Below are 7159 nucleotides of genomic sequence, written 5' to 3' on the forward strand. Positions count from 1 at the left end.
CATATTCCCAGCAATTCAAAAGTCCATCTATACCAGAGTCAAGATAGAGCAGGATGTTAACCTACAAACCCAAACATCTTTGGGATGTTGGAAGAAATTGGAGCATGGAGAGAACTTGTAAACCTTGTAGGCTCAGCAGCAGAGATCAGTATTATATCTAGGGCACCAGCAACTTCTTGGAGAGTTTGGGTACAAAAAGGTAATTTTAAAACATTTCCTTCCTGAAGGATATTTATGACGTTTCAGCACTTTGATAGTTACCATTACTTAGACCAGTTTCAACTCTAGCTTTATTTGATTCCTTGAATCTAATTTCACTTGAATTTGAACTCACCCTGGAACAACAGTACAGAACTCTGGCTGCTAATTCAGGAACTCAACCATGATACCAGAGGTTGAGTTACTGGATTATTGTCAGTAGATGGTGCATTGCAGCCACAGTCACCAGTGCTGGAGGCAATGAGTGGTTCAGTTGGAATTGGCAGGCTGAATTATGAGGAAAAGTTGGGCAGGCTAGTCCTGTATCTGTTGAAGAGTAACAGGTGACTTGCAGGAAATACAAGATCCTGAAGGGACTTGTCAGTGTGGATATGGAGAGATAGTTTCTTCTTGTGAAGAATCTGGAAGGAGGGGTCACTATTTTCAAACTAGGGGTCTCCTATTTAAGTTACAGATGAGTCAAAGTTTCTTTGTCTTAGTGTATCAATTGCCTTTGGAATTCTCTTTATCAAATGACAATGGAAGCAGAGATTTTCAATAATTTCAAGCCAAGAGGAGATAAAATCTTCACAAGCAAGGATATTACAGCTGGTAGGTGGGAATACTAAGTTGAGATCACAGTCAGATCAGAAACAATCTTATTCAGTCGTGGATCATACTTAGTGAATAATTCTTGCTCCTAATCAAAGTTCAAAGTACATGTAGTATCAAAGTACTTATACATTCTACAACTTTGAGATTCAACTCCTAACAGGCAGCCTAATTCATATGTTCATATGTTTGTCTAACTTCCCATTCCACTGCTGGCTCTGAACTGCTTCATGGATGGGTAAAGTCATCTGTGGGTTTCATGCAGGAGCTAGAGGCTAAATTGTCCTGTTGATATTTATTCCCATTCACAAACTCCATTCCCGAGCCATCTCCATCCCTCTTCCTGATGGAACTTAAAGGATTACTTGCAAAATGAGAATATTGAAATGCTAAAAACTTAAATTAAAACAAATGCTAGAAGTACTTAGCAGGTCAGACAACAACCATGGATATTGAAATGGGGTTCATGCTGAAGACAAATAAATTTTCATTACAGGAGTGTTTGCAAATTTCATTTCGTATCTTACCTCAGAGACAACTTTTCAACCTTATATATGTGCTATGAATAAGATCATCAATTTCTGCCACATCTCCTGACTCCAATGCTGACTCAGCTCATTTCCTGCCAAGACCCCATGCACATCACTTTTAACTCTAAACTTGTTCTTAAAAAGTGCACCTGACTTGCTTATCTTTCATCTGGCACAAACTAGAACCAAGGTCAATTCACCAACAATATTCGGCAATATTATGAATGGCCAAAAATCCACTGGAGCTCATAAGGATGAACAGTAAGTGTAAGCTTTTTTGCAGGTGTAACACACACAATATGCTGGACGAACTCAGCAGGTCAGACAGCATTTACATAAAGAAATAAAGATTTGATGATTCAGACTAAGATCCAGATGAAGGCCCTTGGCCCAAAATGTCAAACCAATAGATGCAGTGTATTTGGAGTTTCAGAATGCTAATGATAAGGTAGGGTGGTGGGGTGTCTCTACCAAAGGAGGTGTAAGGCACTCCTTCCCTCTGCTAGTCTGCAGGTCACTCTTGGGCAAAGTGTAGCACCTACCTTGGGCCTCGATCAGTCACATGCAGCCATGGGAGCAGATGGTGGGTGGTCATATGAACAGCTGGTGCATATCACAAGTTATATGACCACTGATGCCAGGCAGACAATCTCTGAAGAGTATTGACAAGAGTATTATAAAGACACTGTCCAGAGGAAGGTAATGGCAAACCCACAAAAAATTTGCCAAGAACAATCATGGTCATGGTCAAGATCATGATTGCCAGCGTCATATGGCACAGGACATAATGACGATGATGATGATAAGATCCTACTGCACATTGGTCAATGAGAACAGAGCACGTGGAGTTGTGGGTTATACACTGACCTGGATGAAAATCACCAATGGACAGAAAGCAAAGTGGAACAATTCTCGGTACGGCAGTCTCCAACTTCTGGGGTCCTGCATGAATGGTACTTAGTGTCCAGCTATTCACAATCTATATCAACAGTTTGGATTATTTCAGAATGCTGATGACGCCCTAACAGTGTGCAGGGAGTTGTGGACTCAGCCCATTACCTCGCAGGCACATCCCTTCCCACCATCAGTAGTGTCTACAAGAGGTGCTGCATCAAGAAGACAACATAGATTGTCAAAGATCCTCAACATCCAGGCCGTACCACCTTCTCACAGCTACCATTGCACAGGAGATACTGAAGCCTTAAGTCCCATACCACCAGGTTCAAGGACAGCTACTTCCCTTTCACCATTTGTCTTTAAACTAAAAAATCACTAACTCAGTATAGCAACACTGTCACCACTTTAGACTAAAATAGACCTTCTTTGTTCTCATTTGTGTTCTTTCTTGTATAATTTTGTATAACTGATAATTTAGTTAATTTTTTATTGAGAATGTAGTTTATCTGACACCGTCTGCGTCTGACATTTTTCATTGCACCAGTGCATACATGTGCTTCTGTATAAGACAATACACTGGACTCCAACTTTGTCTTTGGATTGTGTGAAGGGAGGTGTTTGTAAATGAATCTCATGGTGATTATATGAGCAGAGTGAATGGACAAGAATATGACAGATGCAATATGACTTATAAAATATTGAACTGATATCTACTTTAATGCACAAAACAGAAGAGAATACTTTTTAAAAGTTGGCAGAGCAGGAAAGGTTGGTTGTTGAAAAGGGTATGGGTATGATACATGAGTCATTAAAGCCACATGCAGGTAAAGCAAGCAATTAGGAAGTCAAACAATATTGTTAGCCTTTATTACAGAAGGATTTGATTACAGGAGTTTAACTGCAATCTGTGGGGACCTACTGAGATGACACTCTAAGTTTTGGCCTGCTGGCCTAAAGTAGGTGTGCAGCAAAGATTCTGTTTCCAGGGTGGCATGTTTGCCACAGGTTGAAAAATTGAGCATAGATCTAGACTCTATAGAGCACAAGTTTAGAACAATGAGAGAAGATGTCATTGAAAATTAGAAATTCTCACAGACTTCAACACACTGGACATAGAGATGATGCTCTCCTTGGCTGCGAAGTCTAGGACTAGGTGTTATAGTCAAACCAGAAGACCAATTGGGACTGACATGAAGAAAAAAAACCCTCACTAAAACTTTGGACTTTTCTAACTTGAAGGGTTACCTAAGTATTCAGTTCAATAGACTCTGGGGATATAGGGAACCAAGAGAAACGAAGGAGTGGAGGCAAAGGGCAGACTAGTCCCAAAGAATCAAATAGCCTACTCCACTTCTATTTACCATATGTTCTTAACCAAGCAAAAGCAAACTAAACTATTCAAATTTGTGTTATTAAACCTATATTTCCTTGCTACCCTAAATTAGAAAAAAAATATTCAAAAGATTAGAGACCATGGGATCCAAGGAAAGTTGGCAAATTGAATCCAGAGTGGTTTGGTAATAGGAGGTGGAAGATGAAGGACTGTGGTCTCTGTGACCAGTGATCCACAGGGATCTGTGCTGGGACCTTTGATGCTTACAGTGTGCATTAAATTTTGTATAAATCTCTTCCTTAACACGTTGCGTCAGAAGGGATAGGATGAAGGGATAGGATGAAGAGCACATATTAAGAATACATTTATGGTACTGTCAAGTCGGCAAATTTTATTTTACATATATATGCTGTTTTGCATTTCTATTTTAAAGCCAACTAACAGAAGGAAACTGTCAAACTCACCCAAAATTTCACTGTTTTAAGATCCCAACCATATGAGAATTGTTGAGCTTTCCGAATCCTCTCAGAATAAGACATCTCTTTCGAAAACTCCTGACAGTATATAGGAAGGAGGTGCTGGAATCTGTCTGCAGTCTCCCCACTGTAAAAAAAAAGTGGAGAATCTCAGAGTGAAGATCAAAGGAATCCCCAGTTTTGGCAAAAAGAATTCCAGAATGATGTACAGGGTCAGACAGCAGCACTTTGCACTGACTCTCAGAGCTTCTGCATAAGTTTCTCATTCTTTAATAAACTATCACAGATCCCTCACAAACAAGAGAAGACCTGCAGATGCTAGAAATCCAAGCAACACACACAAAATGCTGGAGGAACTCTGCAGGCCAGGCAGCATCTATGGAGAAAAGTACAGTCAATGTTTCGGGCCGAAACCCTTTGGCAGATCCCTCACACTAATTTAGTTCTATTTTCCGTGTCTGGAGAAGACGGTGCCAGTGAACAAGGCGACTAAGGGCAACATCCTTCAGATGATCACGAAAATACTGTCTATGATTTTTCTTTCAAATGTGCTTCTGCTACTGTTGGAGATTGTGATCTACAGTTTGGTGGCATGCTTTCAGGCCAATTGAGCAATCTGGCTCTTTGCTGTCTCTGGCGAGGTTCTGAGAGGTTTCCTGGAGGCCAAGAAGCCTAGAGACAGGGAACAAGCCCACGATCAACTTCATTTCTCACCAATTAAAGCGTCAAGGAAGAATGAAATCATTGAGGCAGGAGCGGAAGGCTCAGTGGGATGTTCAGTGCTCTCTACCAGCCTCTCAGTCACAGCTGCCAGAGGAAGGTGTCTGTGTGTGACAGGTGCTCTCCAGCCTTTGTCTGCTGCTCCTGGGGGAAGGTCCCTGTATTCTAATGTTCTCCCTCTCCCCCTCACTGGTAGATGGTGGTGGAGTCCTGGGCCTTGGGAACAGTTTTATCGATGCAGTATGCGGATTGGACACTGTGGTTCACATTATGATGTGTTTCTGGTTTCTCTGTTTTTTGTTGTTATTTTGTCCAATTTTGGTCAGAGCAGACCAACTCTGCGGCCTGGGGTTAGCAGGTGATACGGAGCTGAACTAGTCGTATGATGTGAAGCCTGGTGTTTTTTCATTGTGTTTTTTGCTCTTTTTTTGTGTTGTTTAAGAGATTTGGTTTTTTTTCTTGTGCATTGTGGGTTTGAGTGGGTTCCATGGTTTTTCTTTCTTTTGTTTCGTGTCTGTGGGAAGACAAACTTCAGGGTTGTATACAGCATTTTTGAATCCTTGAGAATTTTCTGTAGGTGCCCCAATAGGATAAGCAGCTTCTCACACATCCAGAATTCCACTTCAGAAAGCGCTGCATTTCACACTGGCAAATTGCAATTGATATTCTTCAAACTTTATTGGTGAGGGCTCAGAGTAGTTGCAGCTGAATGTAGAGCCATTGTGACCTCTCACAGTCAGTTCCTTGATGATGGGTTTTAAATGAATCCAGTGGCTCCCCTCTGCGGGCCAGTACATTGTCAGTAGTTACCTTCCAGAGAAAGGCAAATGTCACTGAATGAAGCATGAGCTACATGTTGTCCATCAGCAACAGTCCAAGCTGAAGATCAGCTTACCTGATAGGACTTTGAGCTTTTGAGGGGTAAGGTTCACTTCATTTCCCCAAAGCAAAATGTCAGTAAATTCAAACTCCCGTGCTGTAGCAGGATTGCTGACAATGGTTCCAGGGTCTTCCTAGTCACTTTGTTGAAGAAAAGCAACCCAATGTCAACTCTGTAGGCTTGTCACGTATACCAAAGAGCTCCCCAGCCACCAAGATAGAAAAAAATTGTTTTTATTTCAAGGGTGGCAAATCTTTGCAATTCTCAACACAGGGGGTTGAAAAGGCATCAATGCTCAGTATCGTTAAGGCAGTGACTGACATGTTTTTAGACATTAAGGGAATCAGGGATATGGGGTTAGAACAAGAAATGACTCTGAGGGTGATCAACTACATTCTTGTTGAAAGGCAGACTGGATGACGAATTCCCTCTTCTATTTCTTCTATTGTTACGTTGGAATCAGAAGTACTTCTCCAAAGTAAATGGTAGGATAGGATGTTTACTTGGAAACGTCAGAGATAAAGTACACCATAAGAGACTGATAACATTCTGCAGTGGAAACTGCTGGGTTCATGAAGAATACAAACAGGACCCTCACTGCTGCATTGCTTCATAAGAGTTGAACTTCATCCTCTGAGTAGTGGTCAATGGCACCCTTAGTCACCAGCTTGTCAATTGGGAAGACTCACCTAATCCTAAGGGAGTCATAAATAGTTCAATTGTACACCACAGAAGTAGGCCTTTCATCCCGACTCCTTCATGCCGTCTAAGCTACCCACGTGAACTATAAACCATTTTTGCCTCCATTTGCCCCATGGCCTCAAAACCTGTTCCACCCATGTACCTGTTGAAATGGCATTTGTAATTGTACCTGCCTCTGCCATCTTCTCTGGCCGCTCATTCCAAACAACACTCTCTGTGAATAATTTACCCCTCAGGTTCCCGTTATATTTTCCCCTCTCTCTTTAAACCCATGTTCTCTAGTATTATGCTGGGAAAACACTGTGGTCATTCCCCTTATTTACGCCCCTCTCATTTTAAATACCTCTCCAGTCTCACCCCTCAACCTCCCATGCTCAAAGGAGAAAAATCCCAGACAACTTAGTCTCTCCTTAGAACTCAAGTCCTTCAGTTCCATTTACATCCTTCTGAACCTTGTCTGCAGCCATTATTGCTTAATAATATCCTTCCTATACTTAAGGATATTATTGAAATGAACTGCACACAGTAATCCAAGTCAGATCAGATCATATTCAGATTAGTTACAGTGATGAGAGCAAAACAACAGACTGTGCGAAGTGTAATAGTGCAAACTGAAGTAGCACAAACACAGTTGCTAAAGTGACAATAATGGCAAAGGTAGGAGTAAGGATCTAAGAATGGGGCAGCACCAGTAGGAAGGAGGTGATTGGTTCAGGAGTCAGAGAGTAGAGGAGGAAAATCTATTCTTGAACCTGGTCATTCAGGCTTTCAGATTTCTGTATCTTCTCCCAGGAGGTAGAAAAAAAAGAAA

The 7159-nt window shown here is 41.4% G+C and overlaps 1 long non-coding RNA gene across 2 annotated transcripts in view; it reads right to left on the reverse strand.

Annotated features, from left to right (window-relative positions):
* The window catches only part of LOC132396315 (uncharacterized), a 118852-nt gene extending 114678 nt beyond the window's left edge, over positions 1 to 4174 (reverse strand). For both annotated transcript variants that reach the window (XR_009512947.1, XR_009512946.1), the window contains exon 1: positions 4035 to 4174. This is a non-coding gene — a long non-coding RNA (uncharacterized LOC132396315). The remainder of the gene's footprint in view (positions 1 to 4034) is intronic.
* Between the last annotated feature and the right edge of the window lie 2985 nt (positions 4175 to 7159).

Source organism: Hypanus sabinus, chromosome 7 (assembly GCF_030144855.1).
Source record: "Hypanus sabinus isolate sHypSab1 chromosome 7, sHypSab1.hap1, whole genome shotgun sequence".
In the NCBI taxonomy this organism is placed as follows: Eukaryota; Metazoa; Chordata; class Chondrichthyes; order Myliobatiformes; family Dasyatidae; genus Hypanus; species Hypanus sabinus.